We start from the raw sequence: 25,658 nt of genomic DNA, 5'->3' as shown, positions 1-25,658 counted from the left end.
AAACAAATGAAAATAGCAAATATTTTTTTTTTCTTTTCTGCTTTATTATTTTCTTCTATTTATTTCTGAGTAGTTTTTTTTCTTTTCTGCTATATTTATTTTCTTCTATTTATTTCTGAGTAGTTTTTTTATATAGTTTTTTTTTCTTTTCTGCTATAGTTTTTTTTCTTTTCTGCTATAGTTTTTTTTCTTTTCTGCTTTATTTATTTTCTTCTATTCATTTATTTTTACATACCATGCCAAGTTGATGGTTAAAACTTGATGGTCAAAGTCTTGAGTTATAACCAAAGTTTAAAAAAATGAAATGCCGGTGTAACAGATGAGTTTTCGTCTGAAACCGGCCCTGATACTTTGAAAGAGATTGTCCAGTTTGTACACGAAGTGCATCTAGTTTTTGCCATAACAGAAGAAGTCCATAGTTGTAATAAGTTATTAAAAATAAAAAAGAGGTGCAATGCTCGTTAATTAGCTTCAAGCCTTTCAGAATAGTGTAAACTGCACTGCACATAGCACCGTGTAGTCTACCATATTCCTCAAGGCTTGAAGCTAAGCAAGGTGAGCATTGAGCCTCTTCTTCATCGTCTCTGCACTCAGGGCTTATAAACCGCTCCTAGTCCCTCAATCTTCGTGAGGTGGGACTAAAAACAGCTTACTAAGAAACTGTAGTACTGGTTCATGCCATGAACCAGTACTAAAGGTGCTCGTGGGGCCCCAGCCTTACCTGACACAACCTCATTAGTACCAGTTCATGGCACGAACCGGTGCTAAAGGTTCGCCACGAACCGGTACTAAAGAGCTCCTCCCGCCTAGCAGTTGGAACCGGTACTAAAGAGCTCCTCTCGCCTAGCAGTTGAATGGTGCATACTGAATGCACAAAAAGTCTGGAGTTGTAATAAGTTAAAAAAAATGAAATGCCTTTGTAACAGATGAGTTCAATTTCGTCAGAAACCTGAATACTTCGAAAGAGATTGTCCAGTTTGTAAACGAAGTGCATCCAGTTTTTGTCGTAACCCTCTCTACTTTTTTGAACATGCTATGTGGGTGAAATGATGATACCATGCCAAGTTTCAACTTTTTCAGAGTTCATTTGTAGTTCTTTTCAATTTCCAGGCCATTTAGTTCTCAAAACAAATCATTAAATGCATGAAAAATAGCAAATGAAGGCATAAATGGTTGAAAGTTGATGGCGTCGCTTTGAATGGTGCATACTGAACGCAAAAAATATAAGAGCATTTAGATCATGATCTTATATTTCTTTACAGTCTGAATTGTCAATATGATCTTATACATCAAAAATACTTTGATCATCAATGATCTTTTTGTGTACAATCTGAATTGTCAATATGAGTCCTCAACGATTTATAAACCGGTGAAGACTCATATTGCGGCCACAAATTCTACACATAGAGTTCAATGAAGACCAAGTGCTTGTGATAGTTTGAGAAGTAACATATTTAAGGTGGTAAAAGCCTTGTTAGGGGAGCGAGGTGGGACTAAAAAAAGCTTGCCATAACCTCATTAGTACCGGTTCGTGGTACGAACCGGCACTAAATGGTGATGGTGGGGCCATAGCCTGACCGCAGGCTGCCACAGCCTCTTTAGTACCGATTCGTGGTATGAACCGGTACTAAAGGTTCACGACGAACCGGTACTATTGATCGCCGCCACGAACCGGTACTATTGATCACATTAGTGCCGGTTTTTTTACAAACCGGCACTAATGTGCTTCACATTTGAACCTTTTTCTACTAGTGATGGTGAGATTGTTTTCAGAACGCCGAGCATAAATTTTTTGAATAATTGTTTCTCTTGGGAGCTCATGATTGGGGCATGAATATAACATTGATTTAAGCCTCCCCCAAGATTGAGCGATGCTTTCTCCTTCGCGAGGCCAAAAATTATATATATAATTGCGATCACGATGAACCAGATGCATAGGATAATACTTTTGATGAAATTCCAATTTCAATCTTCTATAGTTCCATGATCTCGTATCATCACATAGCCTATACCATGTCAATGCGTCTCCCTTCAAAGATAAAGGGAAGACCTTCTTCCTAGCAACACCATCGGGTATACCTGCAAGCTTAAATAATCCACAAACCTCATCCACATATATTAAGTGCTCATCAGGATGCTTTGTTCCATCTCTTGTAAAAGGATTAGCTAGCAGTTTTTCCATCATACCCGAAGGAAATTCAAAAGGAACTTCATTTTCAATAGGTTCAGTAGGTTGAGGAGCAACTCTTTGCTCTACTGGTCGGGGTGAAGATACCCCGAAGAAGCCCCACAGAGGATTACTTTCCATAGTAACAAGTGACAGTAAATTTCAGCACACTATATAAATTTTTCCTTACCAAATTCCACCTACCAAAGGCGCTTCACTCCCCGGCAACGGCGCCAGAAAAGAGTCTTGATGACCCACAAGTATAGGGGATCTATCGTAGTCCTTTTGATAAGTGAGAGTGTCGAACCCAACGAGGAGCAGAAGGAAATGATAAGCGGTTTTCAGCAAGGTATTCTCTGCAAGTACTGAAATAAGTGGTAACAGATAGTTTTGTGATAGGATAATTTGTAATGAGCAACAAGTAACAAAAGTAAATAAAGTGCAGCAAAGTGGCCCAATCCTTTTTGTAGCAAATGACAAGCCTAGACAAACACTTATATAAGGAAAAGCGCTCCCGAGGACACATGGGAATATCGTTAAGCTAGTTTTCATCACGTTCATATGATTCGCGTTTGGTACTTTGATAATTTGATATGTGGGTGGACCGGTGCTTGTGTGCCGTTCTTACTTGAACAAGCATCCCACTTATTATTAACCTCTATTGCAAGCATCCGCAACTACAACAAAAGTATTAAGGTAAACCTAACCATAGCATGAAACATGTGGATCGAAATCAGCCCCTTACGAAGCAACACATAAACTAGGGTTTAAGCTTCTGTCACTCTAGCAACCCATCATCTACTTATTACTTCCCAATGCCTTCCTATAGGCCCAAATAATGGTGAAGTGTTATGTAGTCGGCGTTCACATAACACCACTAGAGGATAGACAACATACATCTCATCAAAATATCGAACGAATACCAAATTCACATGACTACTAATAACAAGACTTCTCCCGTGTCCTCGGGAACAAACGTAACTACTCACAAAGCATATTCATGTTCATAATCAGAGGGGTAATAATATGCATAAAGGATCTGAACATATGATCTTCCACCAAGTAAACCAACTAGCATCAACTACAAGGAGTAATCAACACTACTAGCAACCTACTAGCACCAATCCCGGACTTGGAGACAAGAATTGGATACAAGAGATGAACTAGGGTTTTGAGATGAGATGGTGCTGGTGAAGATGTTGATGGAGATTGCCCTCTCCCGATGAGAGGAGCGTTGGTGATGATGATGGCGATGATTTCCCCCTCCCGGAGGGAAGTATCCCTGGCAGAATAGCTCTGCCAGAGCCCTAGATTGGTTCCGCCCAGGTTCCGCCTCATGGCGGCGGAGTCTCGTCCCAAAAGGTTGCTTCTAGTTTTTTCCTCGATGAAAGACTTCATATACCAGAAGATGGGCATCGGAGAGCCACCAGGGGGCCCACGAGGTAGGGGGCGCGCCCTAGGGGGGCGCTCCCCACCCTCGTGGACAAGGTGTGGGCCCCCTGGCCTTCATCTTTGGCGAGGATTTATTATTATTTATTGTAAGATATTCCGTGGAGTTTCAGGACTTTTGGAGTAGCGCAGAATAGGTCTCTAATATTTGCTCCTTTTCTAGCCCAGAATTCCAGCTGCCGGCATTCTCCCTCCTTAACCTTGTAAAATAAGAGAGAATAGCCATAAGTATTGTGATATAATGTGAAGTAACAGCCCATAATGCAACAAATATCGATATAAAAGCATGATGCAAAATGGACGTATCACACACCCCGGGTGCCCGGCCAAACCTGCGAGGCGCCCCGGGTGCTCGGCCAACTGGCCCCTGGTGCTCGGCCCCCTAGCGCTGGGGGTTGCTGCTCCACCCCCGGGTGCCCGGTCCCCTCCAGCCGGCCACCGACCCGGTCGGGGTGCCCGGCCCATGCTTCCCCGGGTGCCCGGCCTCCCCCCTGGCTCGGCCCCGCCCCCCCCCCCCCCCCCCCCACCGGGTGCCCAGGCCATCAACCCCAGGTGCCACTACTAGAAAACATGCTATAGATAGTATAGACACTAATGGCGCATTATACATACGGTGCGCCACTACTATATAGTAATGGCGCACCTATACATAGTGCACCATTAGTATCTAAAATAGTAATGGCGCACGTAGTAAAAAGTGCGCCACTACTATGTTTGACCAAGCTTTGACCCACTTCTGAACATAGTAATGGCGCACTTTTCCCCTTATGCGCCATTGCTATTTTTGATACTAATGGCGCACTTTTCCATGCGGTGCGCCATTGTGGTTTTGTAGGCAAGTGCCGCAGCCCGACCGCCCACCATCTCTCTCCTCTCTCTCTCACACGGAACCCTATCCGCTTCTCCCTCACCCCACGCACACACGTCTCTTGGCCTCGCCCCGGCCCCGATCCATGCCGCCTCCCAGTGCTCCCTCCTCTTCCTGCGCGGCGGCCCTTGCCCTCCTCTCTCTTCGGTCCCCTTCGCGCCTCCTCGCGGAAGTCGCAGCCAAGGAGCCCGAGCTCGGCGGCGACGGATCGGAAGGCAGCGTCGGCGCTGGATCTGGGAGTGGTGGAGCCGCTGCCGTCTCCACTCGCCGGGAACCGGCCAGATCCACCCCACGAGCTTCATAGGTGCCACCCCCTCCGCCACCAGCCACGGGGACATCCTCGAGGCCGTCGTCATCACCGACCGCGCCACCGGGAGGTCCAAGGGATACGGATTCGTGAGCACGCTTCCTTCCTCCTCCTCTGTTTCTTCTTTCCTGTTGTGTGTTCTTCCGGGGTGGGGATCATGGGGAGGGTTTGATTTTCAAGCTAGAGTTTTGTGATATTTTGGCCAGAGGTTTGTGGGGATCAGGGGTCTGGGGTTAAATTGGGGTGGTTTTTGACCTCCAACGGCGGTGATCGGCTTGCAAGGCTTGTGAATTTGGGAGTTTTGCGGTGCTAATAATAGAGCAAGCTCGGGGAGCTGATTGCTTTGGGGCGGTAACAGGGAAATTTTTCATGCGGCCTAGGGCGTCATCCATGTAAAAACATTTTTTGGCTGCTTGGGAATTTTTAGGCCTCTAAATTGGACTAAAATTTAGGTGTTTCATCACGAATTGCAGAACTATTTGAAGTGAATGCGGAAGCAATTTCGTTTTGGGGAAGGAAAATTGGGGGAATGTGTTTCAACGATGTTAATTTGGTCTTAATTTTGTGCGGACATGCGAACAGGTGACCTTCCGCGATCCAGATTCGGCAAGGATGGCCTGCATGGATCCCTATCCAGTAATTGACGGGCGGCGTGCCAACTGTAATCTTGCCATCCTGTGGTGACCTGGACCAGCTATGCCTTTTGGTCAGTCTCTAACCTGGTTTTCTATTGCCCCAATTACAACTTTTTGAACTGCCAAATGTCTGTTGAGTTCTTTCCTGTAGCTTAATATTTTGCCCAGATGGTTTAATTTAAAGTCAATGCCTGTTTCCAGTGTATTAGAGTTGCCATAATCATCCCATTTTCTATCATTTCAGAGTCTCCAAGATATACAGGTATATGATGTAATACTTTGCTCCCTGTCAATGAGTACGCTCAGAGTTTCTTGAGCATTTTTTGGGATCGTCAATTTGTTTAGCCATGTCATATAGATATTGTTATGATTGGTTAATATCCAACTGTGGTAGGTAGACGATAGAAATAAAATGCATTACTGATCTAAATGGGGTTCAGTAGTTCATAGTTACACTCATTGAGAGGTAATATAACTTAATATCAGTTTAATGTGTATGACTGTAACTTGCGGCAGAGGAGCAGAGGCGGCAGCCCGCGCACAGGGCGGCTGCTCCGGCCAGCCCCTTCGACTTCTCCACCATGATGAACTTGCTGAATGTAACCAAGAGCTTATACTGAATTATCTGAATGAAGCGTTTACAGTTTCATACTCTGTTTTGTTCTGTTCATTTTCAAACGCGAGTTCTTGGAGGACTTACATATACTACAGGTTTGAATCGGTTGTTAATTTGGTTGGGTTTCACTGAAGATATTCGCGTCCATTTTAACATATTCGAACTTGCTCAATGTAACCAAGCTCTACTGAAGCATTTTACAGTTTCTGCAAAACTAGAAATACTCTGCTCTGTTCTCTCCATTGTCAAAGTTGAGTTCTTGGGAAGATTTATTTATACAAGCTCGAATTTCCTGTGAATTTGTTTCGATTTCATGGGAATTTGTGTGACAATTAACTTGAATCGTGGATTTTGTTGTGGCGTGGGCGCAGGACCCGAGCATCAAGGAGATGGCGGAGCAGATCGCCAAGGACCCGTCCTTCGGCGAGATGCCCCGTAAATCTACTGTATGATCAATCAAAACACGTTTTGTCCAAAGTCCAAACTTAATGGTAAACAAGAGGCTAATCTTGCTATTTTGTTTGTTATGCGGTTTGCACTTTCTGTTTCCTTGAACAGTTTACAGTTAATCTAATTTACATTTTTTATGTTAACTTAAGCAATTAATTTACCTCAAACAAGGTAATTTTTTTGTTAAGAAATTAGAATGTTTGTGACCGACTGTTTAATAAGATGCTCTTTTCACAAGGTGTGATATTGTGGCATATTTACCCTGGAGCTAGCATATATATGGAGCTGACTTTGTTCCTGGAGGTGAGCATATATTGTTGATCTTCTCATGTCAATTGCAGCAGTTCCTTGATTCACAATTTATATAGTGTGGTATAGTGGTTATATTTGGAGGTTTATCCCTGTGAAATAATCACCGCAAGGTGAGTACTTTCTGCAGCTAATGTGTTATGCATAAGCTCAGTGTGTTTGGTCAATTAGCTACTGCTCAATAAAAATTGTTGACCTTCCATTGATGATAGGTTTAGAAATTATGCATTGAGTAACTAGGACCTGACCTGGAGTACTTGGTTAATTCAGTGATCTTTTAAAAAAAATTAACTGAATTATTTTGGGCAATGGAGTACTGAATTTTAACTGAGTAACTTGCACTTGCATATGCACTAGACCACTTGTAAATTCTTTGGCTCCTCTTTAATCTGGTGCAATTACTTAACAGACGGTAATAGCCCTGACACTTGTAAGTAACCATATCATTCAAACATCCAATTAAATCTATTCTACTCCATTTCCTGAGATGAAATTGTGATGATGGGAGTGACATTAAACAGCTTGAACATCTAATTGTGCATGTACTCCATTGTTATATACTGATCCATCTTGTCTTTGCCCCTTGTTAACATTCAAATTGTTAATTGCATTCAAAGTGTTAATTGCAGGAGCAGACACAGAGGAGGAATCTGCGACCTCAAAGCAGTTGATCGACGCCGGGAGGGTGGGTACGTGATGTCGGAGGCTGCCGGGAGGGTGGTGACGAGCTACCGAAGAGATGAGTTCTGGCTCTCCTCGATGCCAGGACGAGGCGCTGCTGCCGATCGGACGTGGAATCGATTGATTTTGATTTGAAATATGACGGGTTGTAATGTAAAATGCACTTCAGTTCAAAATTTCCTCCCCTTGCGAGAGGTATTCTTGGACGGAGGGAGTAGAAGATTAGTTATAGGATTTTGTTTTATTTCTGTGCAATTTTCTTTTTATTGGATACTTGTAAAGACATGGTAATATTCTTGCTATAATAAAAATTATGGTTCTATTTCATTTTTTGTTTTTAAATTATTTTTCCTTATAGGTTGTTTTTTGTAAATTTGTATTTTTTTTGTTTTTCAAATATACTATTAGTGGCGCATTTCAGCCTTTATTGGTGGCGCACCTAGCTTTTTAGCTAGTGGCGCACTTCTAAGGTTACTAGTGGCGCACTTCTAAGGTTACTAGTCGCGCACTTGGCTTTATTAATAGTGGGGCACCTAAGGGTTAGTAATGGGACACTATTAGGTGCGCCATTACTGTCTGGGATAGTAATGGCGCACCAAATGTGCGCCATTACTAAAACTTACTAATGGCGTGCTAGTAATGGCGCACCTAATGTGCGCCATTAGTAGCCAAAATAGGCGCGCCATTAATAACCTGTTTTCCAGTAGTGTGCCCGGCCCAGCTCCAGCCGGCCTCGGCCTAGTCCGGGTGCCCGGCCTCTCACGCCCCGGGTGCCCGGTCCTCCTTCGGTCCGGGTGCCCGGACCCATCCGAGTGTGTGTGCGTTTTGAGGGTCATTTTGGACCTTTGTATCCCCCTCTCCCTCTATTTCGTCCCTAGACTATAAGTACCTCCCACCTAGCTCATTTAGGGGACATCAAAGTATTTCATAGACAAAGAGAGAGCTTTGCTCATCTTCCTCCTCATGGAGATCATGACCTCCTAAGGGAGAAGATCCACTTGTGGATATCAAGCCCTCCTCTTGGGGAAGGATCCCCATCATAGGATCATCAAGCCCTCATCTCCTTCATACGATTTGGGATGAACTCTACCATGTATCTTGTTTCCCTTTGATTGTTCATGTACCTTGTGGATCTTGTGTGTTTGTTGGTCTAATGGATGTGTGATTGGACTTGTTCTTGAGTGTTCCTCTTGTTTCCTCTCTTGTGTTCATCTTGTTCTTGGGGATCCCCCCTCCAATTCGTGAAGGATCTTCACTTAGGGTTCCACCCTACAACATCTTGGTATCATGAGCCATGGTTTCTCATGAAATTGGAGCACCCCTTGTTGTTCTATAGCCTAATTTTGTTGTGTTCTTCCCCAATTTCGAAAATTTCTCCACCAAAAATAGCCCCAATTTTTTTTGTGATTTGTTGGTTTGATGAGGTTTTGTTGGATTTGATCCATGGATTTGCTTAGTTTTGAGTGGATCTAGCATTCCCCCATCCATCTCCACCTTTCCCTCCAGAAAATCCATCAATTTCTTCCTTTTTCCCACGAATTTCCGCCAAACCCGACACCCCCGGGCACCCGGACCCCACCGCCCACCCCTGCTGACCGCACCCCAAACCCCGGGCACCCGCACCCCGGGGCTGTTTGCCTCGGACCACCCCGGGTGCCCTCACCTTCCACCCCCGGGCACCCGCACCCCCAGAATCAGCCGCGTGCACTTTACCGTTTCGGCTATAACTTTCACTCCCGGAGTCCGATTTTCGCGTTCTTTAGCTCGTTGAGTAGCTACTGACATCCCCCATACATCCAGATAGGTTCCAACATCATTTGAATCCATAAAAAATTTGGAATTTTGACATCTTTGCATAGGCCATCCACCATATCATCCACGCAAACCACCAGAACTTTCCGCAACCTAACCCATTTTTGCTCCATATAGCATTTGTGGTTGCTTGAGTGGTGACTTGAGTCTCCTAAGGTGTTTTGGCTACTTAGGGACGGTCACTTCGTCATCACCCACCACCACCACTTCCGCATTGCTAACTCCGGAACCACCAACGCATTCCACCACCACCATTTGACATTTTCCTTAGGAGATTTTGAGTTTGCGGTTTTTACCGTTTCCTAAGGTGTTTTGGCTACTTAGGGACGGGTCTACATCATCTTGGTATCTACATCAAGAACACCGCCACTCATCATCGCCACGAGGTCGTCTTCGACATCGACCACTTCACCATTTTGACAACCTAACCGTAAGCAAGAATGGTAACCTCTGTATCATCTTCGTACCGTGGTATGCCATCATTGTACATTCTTGCCATTACATTGTTAACCCCTTAGCCCATTTGGCATCACTTGCATATCGAGACTAGCCTTTGAGTATTGCCGGCAACGTTACTTGTGCACATTAGTGATTCGTACCTTCCATTGCATACATACCATATCATATTGGTATAATCTTGGCATCATCATATCATCCGTGGTGTCACAAGTTTGTTCTCGCATATACACAATTGCTATCTTGTTTTGTGCATTTCGCATAAGTGGCCATATAAAAAAAAGCTTTTAAGAAAAAAGGAAAAAGAGAGTGATATGTCTCCAACGTATCTATAATTTTTGATTGCTCCATGCTATATTATCTACTATTTTAGGCAATATTGGGCTTTATTATCCACTTTTATATTATTTTTGGGACTAACCTATTAACCGGAGGCCCAGCCCAGATTTGTTGTTTTATGCCTATTTCAGTATTTCGAAGAAAAGGAATATCAAACGGAGTCGAAACGGAACGAAATCAACTGGAGAAGTTATTTTTGGAAGGAAACCTACCGGATAGACTTGGACCCTACGTCAGAAGATGAAGGAGGTGCTCACAAGGGTAGGGGGCGCTCCCCCTGCCTCGTGCCCCCCCCTTTGGTCCACCGACGTACCCCTTTCAACCCACGTATCGTAAAACTTCCAGAACGGAGATTAGATCTGGAGTTCCGCCGCCGCAAGCCTCTGTAGCCACCAAAAATCTCTCGGGACCCTGTTCCGGCACCCTGCCGGAGGGGGATCCCTCACCGGTGGTCATCTTCATCATACCGGCGCTCTGCATGACGAGGAGGGAGTAGTTCACCCTCGGGGCTGAGGGTATTAATCAGTAGCTATGTGTTTGATCTCTCTCTCTCTCTCGTGTTCTTGATTTGGCACGATCTTGATGTATCGCGAGCTTTGCTATTATAGTTGGATCTTATGTTTCTTCTCCCCCTCTACTCTCTTGTAATGGATTGAGTTTTCCCTTTGAAGTAATCTTATCGGATTGAGTCTTTAATGATTTGAGAACACTTGATGTATGTCTTGCCGTGCGTATCTGTGGTGACAATGGGATATCACGTGATTCACTTGATGTATGTTTTGGTGATCAACTTGCGGGTTCCGCCCATGAACCTATGCATAGGGGTTGGCACACGTTTTCGTCGTGATTCTCCGGTAGAAACTTTGGGCACTCTTTGAGGTTCTATGTGTTGGTTGAATAGATGAATTGAGATTGTGTGATGCATATCATATAATCATACCCATGGATACTTGAGGTGACATTAGGGTTTTGGTTAATTTGTATCTTAAGGTGTTATTCTAGTACGAACTCTAGGGCTGTTTGTGACACTTATAGGAATAGCCCAACGGATTGATTGGAAATATTAACTTTGAGGTGGTTTCGTACCCTACCATAATCTCTTCGTTTGTTCTCCGCTATTAGTGACTTTGGAGTGACTCTTTGTTGCATGTTGAGGGATAGTTATATGATCCAATTATGTTATTATTGTTGAGAGAACTTACACTAGTGAAAGTATGAACCCTAGGCCTTGTTTCCTAGCATTGCAATACCATTTACGCTCACTTTTACCACTTGTTACCTTGCTGTTTTTATATTTTCAGTTTACAAAAACCTATATCTACTATCCATATTGCACTTGTATCACCATCTCTTCACCGAACTAGTGCACCTATACAATTTACCATTGTATTGGGTGTGTTGGGGACACAAGAGACTCTTTGTTATTTGGTTGCAGGGTTGTTTGAGAGAGACCATCTTCATCCTACGCCTCCTACGGATTGATAAACCTTAGGTCATCCACTTGAGGGAAATTTGCTACTGTCCTACAAACCTCTGCACTTGGAGGCCCAACAACGTCTACAAGAATAAGGTTGTGTAGTAGACATCAGAGAGCAAAGAGCTTGTAAGCAAGAGCCATAGCATCGCCACATTGCATACCATACTACCATATTGATCATCTTGGATCATCGTGTGCGAAACACCGGGAACATCATACACATAGCATATTGGGATAGAAAGTTGATACATTTTGCATCTTCTAGGTTGTGCACAAGTGTCGTATCCGCCTATTGAGCAATCGTGCTAGCGTCTCTCTTGAGTTGTGCAACACGAGCGTTTTCCGTGGATTCCACATTTTGTGCTCATTCCTTGGTTGCACGACCCCATTTATCTATCCATGTGTGTGTTTCCGTGTGCCACATATTGCTATTGGTCTACTTGTTTCACTTGAAAATTTGTGAATCTTTTCCAACGTTATTGACTCTTGCTAACATTTTGCATCACATTTTTGTGCCACTATCCTCACCGAGCTCCACCATAAGCTTGGTGTGAGTGAACAAGTCCGGTACCAATTCCACTATTCTTTCATCTCACATTGAGTGAAACGGGATACATCCTCAACTTTGGAAAAAGGTCACTTGGTATTGTTTATCTCATTTCGTACTCACATTTGCTCGAGTCTTGTGATGGATAGGCAAGGCATTTCATCTCCGGTCTTCCACGACAACGACGACGTGAACAACTACATCACCAAAATGCCCATCTTCGGACTACAACGAGCAATGCGAGGCATTGAGCGACTCACCGCCGACATTCATCAACGTGAAGCACGGACAAGGGACTACATCGACACCAAGTTGGCGGAACAAAGGGATCAAGTACGCGACATGTTGGCCAACTACAAGTCTTCTTCCCCTTCGTCATCTTCAAGGCGGCGACGCTCAAGTGGCCAATCTTCGGAACGTCATCGAGCTCAAGCACTACAACACCATCAAGATGAAGATGCTCGCGATGCATACACCTAAAAGTCCCAAAAAGCTCTACATCAAGCTATGGCCAAACTTCATGAGCACAAGAGAAGACCGCGAGACAAGCACCACCAAGATGGAGCTACGACTACTTCGACTACTTCGGCATCTTCGCCAAGTGTTCTCAAGGCATCTTCGCCTTTGGACGTACGACATCTTCGCCTACCTCCGACGAGTACGTCTACTTCGACATCTTCAAGTACAAGGAGATCACATACGAGCGAGGGCGACACTTCCATCTTCGGAAGCCCCTCAAGGAATATGATCGAGCATGGGATTTTCCCTTCGGTCATGGAGGAGAGTGATGATGTGCCATCTTCGGCCTTCATCCACGGGGAGAGTGATGTTGTGCCATCTTCGGCCTTCATCCATGACGAGAGTGATGATGTGCCATCTTCGGACTTCATGCACGACGAGAGTGATGATGTGCCATCTTCGGCCTTCATCCACGACGAGAGTGATGATGTGCCATCTTCGGCCTTCATCCACGACGACGACTACGAGATGGTTGAGCATGGGATTTTCCCTTCGACCATGGCGACGTATGATGACTTGAGTGACTTGTGCCACCATATTGAGAGTAAGAGTGACTTCACCACTAGCCCCATATATGATGAGCTGCCCCAATTCCCATGTGAGGAGAGCCATCAACACCACCACTTGAGTGATTTGAGTGACTCCACCATATGTGACATTGAGTGCACCTACCTTGAGGGAGTGAGTGAGCCACCACCACATAGAGAGAGTGAGGTAGTTGATAGGGCATGTGAGGCCACTATGATTTCTAACGACCTAACCTCTACCTCTATTGTGTCTTCTCATTTGGTGCTAGGTCCCATATATGATGATGCGCCGATCTTCAACGACTTCATCCTTCCTTTGGACAAGACGATGGCCATGGTGGAATATGATGCACCCCCACATGGTTCCATCAAGATGAAGATGACCACCATTTGGTCTTTGCCACCTCACCTACACCACTTGAGTGGAATGAACAAGGTAATATAGGTGAAGGTGATGCTCTTCTCCCACTAGTGGACGTTCTTTACATTGATTGCTTGCATGATGTTTCTCCACCTATTGTCATGCTTCATGCTAGTTCGACTTCCCCATGCGATGATTTACCCATTTATGATGAGTTTGATGATTTCCATGTGGAGTCTATTAGTTGTGATGCCATGTTACATAGGATTTCTTGTGATAATTCTCTCGGTCACATCATGTTTGACAATCCGCTTGACTTGTCATATGCTATGCATGAGATCAACAATATGTCATATTTGCAATCTCATCGTAGTGACTATGCATATGACATTAAAATTAAACCAATTTGCACATATGGCATAGATGACAAGCCCATGGTTATTGGCATTTGCTTCTCTTGTGATGATATTGATATGCTCCCTTTGCATCATGTATCTCATATGCCATGCCATGACCACCTAGCTTCAGATATGCATTGTTTTGGGTGTTGTCCATTTTCTCCATATGATGTTTCCAATATTACTCATGAGGAGACCCCCATAGTTTCCTCATCCATGTTAGGAGATTTGGATCCATCCCATCCATTGCATGATCCCAATAATTATGTGCACAATATGCTCCCCATGAATCATAATGATATTGTTGTGCCATATACTTGCATTCTCAATTTGTGTCCTCATCGTGTTATTCATAACAACTATTCTTTCATGATGGATGACATGTTCATATACCATGTTTCCAATTTCTTTGAGCGATGCTTATCTTGTGCTACCTCACACATGCACATACACATCATAATGGATGATGTGTACATTTACCACGAACACAATTTCTTTGGTTTGTGTCTCTTTTGTGTAGGTACCCTTGAATACTTGTCAACCAAACAATCCCATGAGTTGACAAAACGAGCTCTAGAGAGCAACGGTGACTTGGGATCACATGGATTGCCTTTCCCACCGCTCTCGTCGTGCAAATACTTCGTGCATTTCTTCTACATGGCTCTCACATGGTTATGGGTTATCATCCATTACATATTATATGCCCATCTTGCCATGTTCACTTTGCATGATATACTCATTCCTATGCCTTTGCCATGCATTTGTGACCCATGCTTTGCATTACACATGATGATTGATTCTACTACTTGTATGTGTATTTGCAAGCTTGGTGGAGATATTGCTTGTTCTTGCCATGGTTGCTATGTGCCCCATGCCTATGATGATACATTGATCTTGCTTTGTGTTCGTGCTTGGGATGTGTCATGTGCATTGTCTATGCTTTCTCATGTTGCATCCAATTCTTCGATTACTTACTCCTATAATATGTTTGGTTGCAACAATGTCATTACTTCACATATGCCATGTCCCATTGCTTGTCACATGATTGATTTGATTGCCTCACACATGTTGCAAAATTGCTATATCATTTGTGTTGAGTGTGTCACTCTCTTCACCACACCATATGCACATTATGCTTTCTCTTGCACTTGCCTCATGTGTTAAGACATTTCATTTCTCTTGGTGTTGTGGATGACTCTTATGCTTACCATAGACCATTTTTTGAGCAATTTACGCATGCTTGCTATGACATTGAGGTAGATGCTTGTTTACTTTTCACACATATTAGCACCTTTACCTCACCTTTGCATGATTGTTTCCATGATGCTTTTCCATGTGCTCAATTTAGATGCTTAAATGCCATGCCACTCTTCTTTGTCAAACCATATGCTATGCTTGATGACAACACTTGTTGGGTGAATCACCTCTTGAATGCTTGGTTTTGCTTTAGTGCCGACCACATTTGTTTTTCCAAGTGCTTGTTATCTTTGCTCCTTTTGAAGGAACTGCAAGACGGTGCGACATTGGAGAGTGCCCATTTCGAGCTTCCACATGACAAGTGCTTGGTGGTTGTCCACTTCGACACGGCGACTCCATCTCGTTACCATGGTGATGAAGATCATGACCCATGGACGGATCTCTCCCAAGGGGGGGGGGGAGATGATGCGGAGCATCCTTCGACCATCACCACGGACGTCACACCGCCACCGCAAGCACGGAGAGGACCTATGACGAGAGCTCGCGCACGCACCGTCGGAACCGAGGTGAACTCCTTCCTCTTCAAACTCCATTCTATTTCACACGAGAATTGGGTCCTACCTCAAACGGAAGTACTATGCATGATTAGGTGTCAAGGTGTTGATCATGGAGAGGCTAGCGCGAAGACCCAAGCACCTACGGTCGAGGAGAATGAGGAGAGGAGCGACAAGAGAGAAGACGGAGAAGGCACAAGTACCCGGGCCTCCAGCCACCACCCCGGGCAGGCCCTCTGCACACCCCGGGTGCCCTGCCCCATGTGCCCCGTGTTGGAAATATGCCCTAGAGGCAATAATAAAAGTATTATTATTATATTTCTTTGTTCATGATAATTGTCTTTATTCATGCTATAACTGTATTATCCGGAAATCGTAATACACATGTGAATAATAGACACCAACATGTCCCTAGTAAGCCTCTAGTTGACTAGCTCGTTGATCGACAGATAGTCATGGTTTCCTGACTATGGACATTGGATGTCATTGATAACGAGATCACATCATTAGGAGAATGATGTGATGGACAAGACCCAATCCTAAACATAGCACAAGATCGTATAGTTCGTTTGCTAGAGTTTTCCAATGTCAAGTATCTTTTCCTTAGACCATGAGATCGTGTAACTCCCGGATACCGTAGGAGTGCTTTGGGTGTGCCAAACGTCACAACATAACTGGGTGACTATAAAGGTATACTATGGGTATCTCCGAAAGTGTCTGTTGGATTGACATGGATCAAGATGGGGATTTGTCACTCCGTATGACGGAGAGGTATCACTGGGCCCACTCAGTAATGCATCATCATAATGAGCTCAAAGTGACCAAGTGTTTGGTCACGGGATCATGCACTACGGTAAGAGTAAAGTGACTTGCTGGTAACGAGATTGAACGAGGTATTGGGATACCGACGATCGGATCTCGAGCAAGTAACATACCGATTGACAAAGGGAATTGTATACGGGATTGTTTGAATCCTCGACATCGTGGTTCATCTGATGAGATCATCGAGGAGCATGTGGGAGCCAACATGGGTATCCAGATCCCGCTGTTGGTTATTGACCGGAGAGCAATCTCGGTCATGTCTACATGTCTCCCGAACCCGTAGGGTCTACACACTTAAGGTTCGGTGACGCTAGGGTTGTAGGGATATGTATATGCAGTAACCCGAATGTTGTTCGGAGTCCCGGATGAGATCCCAGACGTCACGAGGAGTTCCAGAATGGTCCGGAGGTAAAGAATTATATATAGGAAGTACTATTTCGGCCATCGGGACTAGTTTCGGGGTTATCGGTATTGTACTGGGACCACCGGAAGGGTCCCGGGGGCCCACCGGGCGGGGCCACCTGTCCCGGGGGGCGACATGGGCTGTAGGGGGTGCGCCTTGGCCTACATGGGCCAAGGGCACCAGCCCCAAGAGGCCCATGCACCTAGGGTTTCAAGGAGGAAGAGTCCTAGGAGGGGAAGGCACCTCCTAGGTGCCTTGGGGAGGAGGGATTCCTCCCCCTTGGCCGCACCCCCTAGGAGATTGGATCTCCTAGGGCCGGCGCGCCCCCCTTGGCCCTCCTATATATAGTGGGAGAAGGAGGGCTTTTGAGACACGCCTTTGGTTGCCTCCTTCTCCCTCTCCAACACCTCCTCCTCCTCCATAGCGCTTGGCAAAGCCCTGACGGAGTACTACAACTCCATCATCACCACGCCGTCGTGCTGCTGCTGGTGCCATCTCCCTCAACCTCTCCTTCCCCCTTGCTGGATCAAGAAGAAGGAGATGTGGCTGTCCCGTACGTGTGTTGAACGCGGAGGTGCCATCTGTTCGGTGCTAGAATCTTCGGTGGTTCGAATCACGTCGAGTACGACTCCCTCATCCACGTTCTTTGAACGCTTCCGCTCGCGATCTACAAGGTACGTAGATGCATCTAATCACTCGTTGCTAGATGAACTCCTAGATGGATCTTGGTGAAACCGTAGAAATTTTTTGTTTTCTGCAACGTTCCCCAACAGTGGCATCATGAGCTAGGTCTATGCGTAGTTCTTCTTGCGCGAGTAGAACACAATTTGTTGTGGGCGTAGATGTTGTCAACTTTCTTGCCGCTACTAGTCTTATCTTGCTTCAACGGTATTGTGGGATGAAGCGGCCCGGACCAACCTTACACGTACGCTTACGTGAGACCGGTTCCACCGACAGTTGCATAAGGTGGCTGGCGGGTGTCTATCTCTCCCTCTTTAGTTGGAGCGGATTCGATGAAAAGGTTCCTTATGAAGGGTAAATAGAAGTTGACAAATCACGTTGTGGCTTTCACGTAGGTAAGAAAACGTTCTTGCTAGAACCCTACTTCAGCCACGTAAAACTTGCAACAACAATTAGAGGACGTCTAACTTGTTTTTGCAGCAAGTGCTTTGTGATATGATATGGCCAAAGTTGTGATGAATGATGAATGACCTATATGTGATGTATGAGATGTTCATGCTATTGTAATAGGAAACACAACTTACATGTCGATGAGTATGACGGTGACAAGATGATCATGGAGCTCCAAGATGGAGATCAAAGGAGCTATGTGATATTGGCCATATCATGTCACTATTATTATTTGATTGCATGTGATGTTTATCATGTTTTGCATCTTGTTTTCTTAGAACGACGGTAGTAAATAAGATGATCCCTCATAATAATTTCAAGAAAGTGTTCTCCCTAACTGTGCACCGTTGCTAAAGTTCGTCGTTTCGAAGCACCACGTGATGATCGGGTGTGATAGATCCTTACGTTCACATACAACGGGTGTAAGACAGATTTACACACGCAATACACTTAGGTTGACTTGACGAGCCTAGCATGTGCATAGACATGGCCTCGGAACACAGAAGACCGAAAGGTCGAGCATGAGTCGTATAGAAGATATGATCAACATGAAGATGTTCACCGACGTTGACTAATCCGTCTCACGTGATGATCGGACACGGCCTAGCCAACTCGGATCATGTAATACTTAGATGACTAGAAGAGGGATGTCTATCTAAGTGGGAGTTCATTATAATCTGATTAGATGAACTTAATTATCATGAACTTAGTCTAAAATCTTTACAAAATGTCTTGTAGATCAAATGGCCAACGTAGTCCTCAACTTCAACGTGTTCCTAGAGAAAACCAAGATGAAAGACGATGGCAGCAACTACATGGACTGGGTCCGGAACCTGAGGATCATCCTCATAGCTGCCAAGAAAGATTATGTCCTACAAGCACCGCTAGGTGATGCACCTGTTCTCCCTGCAGAACAAGACGTTATGAACGCTTGGCAGGAATGTACCGATGACTACTCCCTCATTCAGTGCGGCATGCTTTACAGCTTAGAGCCGGGGCTCCAAAAGCGTTTTGAGAGACATGGAGCATATGAGATGTTCGAAGAGCTGAAAATGGTTTTTCAAGCTCATGCCCGGGTCGAGAGATATGAAGTCTCCGACAAATTCTTCAGCTGTAAGATGGAGGAAAATAGTTCTGTCAGTGAGCACATACTCGCTATGTCTGGGTTACATAACCGCTTGACTCAGCTGGGAGTTAATCTCTCAGATGACGCGGTCATTGACAGGATCCTTCAGTCGCTTCCACCGAGCTACAAGAGCTTTGTGATGAACTTCAATATGCAGGGGATGGAAAAGACCATTCCTGAAGTATTTGCTATGCTGAAATCAGCAGAGGTAGAAGTCAAGAAGGAACATCAAGTGTTGATGGTCAATAAAACCACTAAGTTCAAAAAGGGCAAGGGTAAAAAGAACTTCAAGAAGGACGGCAAGGGAGTTGCCGCCCGACAAGCAAGCTGCCGGGAAGAAGCCAAAGAATGGACCCAAGCCCGAGACTGAGTGCTTTTATTGCAAGGAAAGTGGTCACTGGAAGCGGAACTGCCCCAAATACTTAGCGGACAAGAAGGCCGGCAAAACGAAAGGTATATGTGATATACATGTAATTGATGTGTACCTTACCAGTACTCGTAGTAGCTCCTGGGTATTTGATACCGGTGCGGTTGCTCACATTTGTAACTCACAGCAGGAGCTGCGAAATAAACGGAGAATGGCGAAGGACGAGGTGACGATGCGCGTCGGGAATGGTTCCAAGGTCGATGTGATCGCCGTCGGCACGCTACCTCTACATTTACCTACGGGATTAGTTTTGAACCTCAATAATTGTTATTTAGTGCCAAGTTTGAGCATGAACATTGTATCAGGATCTCGTTTAATTCGAGATGGCTACTCATTTAAATCCGAGAATAATGGTTGTTCTATTTATATGAGAGATATGTTTTATGGTCATGCTCCGATGGTGAATGGTTTATTCTTTATGAATCTCGAGCGTAATGCTACACATATTCATAGTGTAAGTACCAAAAGATGTAAGATTGATAATGATAGTCCCACATACTTGTGGCACTGCCGCCTTGGTCACATAGGTGTCAAACGCATGAAGAAGCTCCATGCTGATGGACATTTAGAGTCTCTTGATTATGAATCATTTGACACGTGCGAACCATGCCTCATGGGTAAAATGACCAAGACTCCGTTCTCAGGAGCAATGGAGCGAGCAACCAACTTATTGGAAATCATACATACTGATGTGTGCGGTCCAATGAGTGTTGATGCTCGCGGTGGCTATCGTTATGTTCTCACCCTCACTGATGACTTGAGTAGATATGGGTATGTCTACTTAATGAAACACAAGTCTGAGACCTTTGAAAAGTTCAAGGAATTTCAGAGTGAAGTTGAGAATCAACGTGACAGGAAAATCAAGTTTCTACGATCAGATCGTGGAGGAGAATACTTGAGTCACGAGTTTGGTACACACTTAAGAAAATGTGGAATAGTTTCACAACTCACGCCACCTGGAACACCTCAGCGTAATGGTGTGTCCGACGTCGTAAACACACTCTATTAGATATGGTGCGATCTATGATGTCTCTTGCCGATTTACCACTATCTTTTTGGGGCTATGCTTTAGAGACTGTCGCATTCACTTTAAATAGGGCACCGTCGAAATCCGTTGAGACGACACCGTTTGAATTATGGTTTGGGAAGAAACCTAAGCTGTCGTTTCTAAAAGTTTGGGGATGCGATGCTTATGTCAGGACACTTCAACCTGAAAAGCTCGAACCCAAATCGGAAAAATGCGTCTTCATAGGATACCCTAAAGAAACTATTGGGTACATCTTCTACCTCAGATCCGAAGGCAAGATCTTTGTTGCCAAGAATGGATCCTTTCTAGAGAAAGAGTTTCTCTCGAAAGAAGTGAGTGGGAGGAAAGTAGAACTTGATGAAGTATTACCTCTTGAACCGGAAAATGGCGCAACTCAAGAAAATGTTCCTGAGGCGCCTGCACCGACTAGAGAGGAAGTTATTGATGATGATCAAGATACTTCTGATCAAGCTCCTACTGAAATTCGAAGGTCCACAAGGACACGTTCCGCACCAGAGTGGTACGGCAACCCTGTCTTGGAAATCATGTTGTTAGACAACGGTGAACCTTCAAACTATGAAGAAGCAATGGCGGGCCCGGATTTCGACAAATGGCTAGAAGCCATGAAATCCGAGATAGGATCCATGTATGAAAACGAAGTATGGACTTTGACTGACTTGCCCGTTGAACGGCGAGCCATAGAAAATAAATGGATCTTTAAGAAGAAGACAGACGCGGATGGTAATGTGACCATCTATAAAGCTCGGCTTGTCGCTAAGGGTTATCGACAAGTTCAAGGGGTTGACTACGATGAGACTTTCTCACCGGTAGCGAAGCTGAAGTCCGTCCGAATCATGTTAGCAATTGCCGCATTTTATGATTATGAGATATGGCAGATGGACGTCAAAACGGCATTCCTTAATGCTTTCCTTAAGGAAGAATTGTATATGATGCAGCCGGATGGTTTTGTCGATCCTAACAATGCTGACAAGGTGTGCAAGCTCCAACGCTCGATTTATGGGCTGGTGCAAGCATCTCGGAGTTGGAACATTCGCTTTGATGAGATGATCAAAGCGTTTGGTTTTACGCAGACTTATGGAGAAGCCTGCGTTTACAAGACAGTGAGTGGGAGCTCTGTAGCATATCTCATATTATATGTAGATGACATACTTTTGATGGGAAATGATATAGAACTCTTGGACAGCATTAAGGCCTACTTGAATAAAAGTTTTTCAATGAAGGACCTTGGTGAAGCTGCTTATATATTAGGCATCAAGGTCTATAGAGATAGATCAAGACGCCTCATAGGTCTTTCACAAAGCACATACCTTGATAAGATATTGAGGAAATTCAATATGGATCATTCTAAGAAGGGGTTCTTGCCTGTGTTACAAGGTGTGAAATTGAGCTCGGCTCAATGTCCGACCACGGCAGAAGATATAGAAGAAATGAGTGTCATCCCCTATGCCTCAGCCATAGGTTCTATTATGTATGCCATGCTGTGTACCAGACCTGATGTAAACCTTGCCGTAAGTTTGGTAGGAAGATACCAAAGTAATCCCGGCAGGGAACACTGGACAGCGGTCAAGAACATCCTGAAGTACCTGAAAAGGACTAAGGAAATGTTTCTTGTTTATGGAGGTGACGAAGAGCTCGTCGTAAAGGGTTACGTCGACGCTAGCTTCGACACAGATCTGGATGACTCAAAGTCACAAACCGGATACGTGTATATTTTGAATGGTGGGGCAGTAAGCTGGTGCAGTTGCAAGCAGAGCGTCGTGGCGGGATCTACATGTGAAGCGGAGTACATGGCAGCCTCGGAAGCAGCACATGAAGCAATTTGGGTGAAGGAGTTCATCACCGACCTAGGAGTCATACCCAATGCGTCGGGGCCGATCAAGCTCTTCTGTGACAACACTGGAGCTATTGCTCTTGCAAAGGAGCCCAGGTTTCACAAGAAGACAAGGCACATCAAGCGTCGCTTCAACTCCATTCGTGAAAATGTTCAAGATGGAGACATAGAGATTTGTAAAGTACATACGGACCTGAATGTAGCAGATCCGTTGACTAAACCTCTCCCTAGAGCAAAACATGATCAACACCAGAATTCCATGGGTGTTCGATTCATCACAATGTAACTAGATTATTGGCTCTAGTGCAAGTGGGAGACTGTTGGAAATAGGCCCTAGAGGCAATAATAAAAGTATTATTATTATATTTCTTTGTTCATGATAATTGTATTTATTCATGCTATAACTGTATTATCCGGAAATCGTAATACACGTGTGAATAATAGACACCAACATGTCCCTAGTAAGCCTCTAGTTGACTAGCTCGTTGATCGACAGATAGTCATGGTTTCCTGACTATGGACATTGGATGTCATTGATAACGAGATCACATCATTAGGAGAATGATGTGATGGACAAGACCCAATCCTAAACATAGCACAAGATCGTATAGTTCGTTTGCTAGAGTTTTCCAATGTCAAGTATATTTTCCTTAGACCATGAGATCGTGTAACTCCCGGATACCGTAGGAGTGCTTTGGGTGTGCCAAACGTCACAACGTAACTGGGTGACTATAAAGGTATACTACGGGTATCTCCGAAAGTGTCTGTTGGATTGACATGGATCAAGATGGGGATTTGTCACTCCGTATGACGGAGAGGTATCACTGGGCCCACTCAGTAATGCATCATCATAATGAGCTCAAAGTGACCAAGTGTTTGGTCACCGGATCATGCATTACGGTGAGAGTAAAGTGACTTGCTGGTAACGAGATTGAACGAGGTATTGGGATACCGACGATCGGATCTCGAGCAAGTAACATACCGATTGACAAAGGGAATTGTATACGGGGTTGTTTGAATCCTCGACATCGTGGTTCATCCGATGAGATCACCGAGGAGCATGTGGGATCCAACATGGGTATCCAGATCCCGCTGTTGGTTATTGACCGGAGAGCGATCTCGGTCATGTCTACATGTCTCCCGAACCCGTAGGGTCTACACACTTAAGGTTCGGTGACGCTAGGGTTGTAGGGATATGTATATGCAGTAACCCGAATGTTGTTCGGAGTCCCGGATGAGATCCCGGACGTCATGAGGAGTTCCGGAATGGTCCGGAGGTAAAGAATTATATATAGGAAGTACTATTTCGGCCATCGGGACAAGTTTCGGGGTTATCGGTATTGTACCGGGACCACCGGAAGGGTCCTGGGGGCCCACCGAGCGGGGCCACCTGTCCCGGGGGGCCACATGGGCTGTAGGGGGTGCGCCTTGGCCTACATGGGCCAAGGGCACCAGCCCCAAGAGGCCCATGCGCCTAGGGTTTCAAGGAGGAAGAGTCCTAGGAGGGGAAGGCACCTCCTAGGTGCCTTGGGGAGGAGGGATTCCTCCCCCTTGGCCGCACCCCCTAGGAGATTGGATCTCCTAGGGCCGGAGCCCCCCCTTGGCCCTCCTATATATAGTGGGAGAAGGAGGGCTTTTGAGACACGCCTTTGGTTGCCTCCTTCTCCCTCTCCAACACCTCCTCCTCCTCCATAGCGCTTGGCGAAGCCCTGACGGAGTACTGCAGCTCCATCATCACCACGCCGTCGTGCTGCTGCTGGTGCCATCTCCCTCAACCTCTCCTTCCCCCTTGCTGGATCAAGAAGAAGGAGACGTGGCTGTTCCGTACGTGTGTTGAACGCGGAGGTGCCGTCCGTTCGGTGCTAGAATCTTCTGTGATTCGAATCACGTCGAGTACGACTCCCTCATCCACGTTCTTTGAACGCTTCCGCTCGCGATCTACAAGGTACGTAGATGCATCTAATCAATCGTTGCTAGATGAACTCCTAGATGGATCTTGGTGAAACCGTAGAAATTTTTTGTTTTCTGCAACGTTCCCCAACACCCCGGGTGCCCGGCCAAACCTGGGAGGCGCCCCGGGTGCCCGCCCCCTTGGCGCTGGGAGTTGCTGCTCCACCCCCGGGTGCCCGGGCCACCACACCCCGGGTGCCCGGTCCCCTCCAGCCGGCCACCGGCCCGGTCCGGGTGCCCGGCCCATGCTTGCCCGGGTGCCCGGCCTCCCCCCTGGTGCGGCCCAGCCCCCCCCCCCTCACCGGGTGCCCGGGCCATCAACCCCGGGTGCCCGGCCCACCTCCAGCCATCCTCGGCCTAGTCCGGGTGCCCGGCCTCTCGCGCCCGGGGTGCCCGGTCCTCCTTCGCGCGGCGCCTCTGACCAGTCCGGGTGCCCGGACCCCTTTGCCCCGGGTGTCCGGACCCATCCGAGTGTGTGTGCGTTTTGAGGGTCATTTTGGACCTTTGTATCCCCCTCTCCCTCTATTTCGTCCCTAGACTATAAGTACCTCCCACCTAGCTCATTTAGGGGAGAGCAAAGTATTTGATATACAAAGAGAGAGCTTTGCTCATCTTCCTCCTCATGGAGATCATGACCTCCTAAGCGAGAAGATCCACTTGTGGATATCAAGCCCTCCTCTTGGGGAAGGATCCCCATCATAGGATCATCAAGCCCTCATCTCCTTCATACGATTTGGGATGAACTCTACCATGTATCTTGTTTCCCTTTGATTGTTCATGTACCTTGTGGATCTTGTGTGTTTGTTGGTCTAGTGGATGTGTGATTGGACTTGTTCTTGAGTGTTCCTCTTGTTTCCTCTCTTGTGTTCATCTTGTTCTTGGGGATCCCCCCTCCAATTCGTGAAGGATCTTCACTTAGGGTTCCACCCTACAACACAACGGATTCATCACATCTGCAGAAAGGTGCGGAAAAGAAATGATTTGGTGTGCTCACATAGAGAAAAAGGTATATGTGAGTTCCCGTGGCAACACACGGGCACTCAACTAGTATTACTTAAATGGTTGATGGCCTTGATTGATGCTTGCCACGTGTTTGATCGTTAACCTCTGATGCCATGTTTTCTCCATGCAGGTGTCTGGTAGAATTACTAGAAGTAGCGTATCTACTTTTATTTGCTGTCCTAGCTTGCCATCAACTTACGCCAATGACGCAACGTATGATGTTTGATTAATAGCTATTCTTAGAGGATG

At 45.6% G+C, this 25,658-nt stretch overlaps 1 long non-coding RNA gene across 1 annotated transcript; it reads left to right on the top strand.

Moving 5' to 3' along the window:
* The first annotated feature begins 6,455 nt into the window (after positions 1–6,455).
* Positions 6,456–7,808, top strand: LOC125512453. The gene is made up of 3 exons (XR_007285394.1): positions 6,456–6,533; positions 6,731–6,795; positions 7,431–7,808. It is a non-coding gene; the product is annotated as an uncharacterized LOC125512453 (long non-coding RNA).
* The last annotated feature ends 17,850 nt before the right edge of the window (positions 7,809–25,658 follow it).

This window comes from Triticum urartu, chromosome 6, assembly GCF_003073215.2.
Source record: "Triticum urartu cultivar G1812 chromosome 6, Tu2.1, whole genome shotgun sequence".
In the NCBI taxonomy this organism is placed as follows: Eukaryota; Viridiplantae; Streptophyta; class Magnoliopsida; order Poales; family Poaceae; genus Triticum; species Triticum urartu.
Note: the sequence above shows the minus strand (reverse complement) of the source record. Positions and strands in the feature narration are given on the sequence as shown.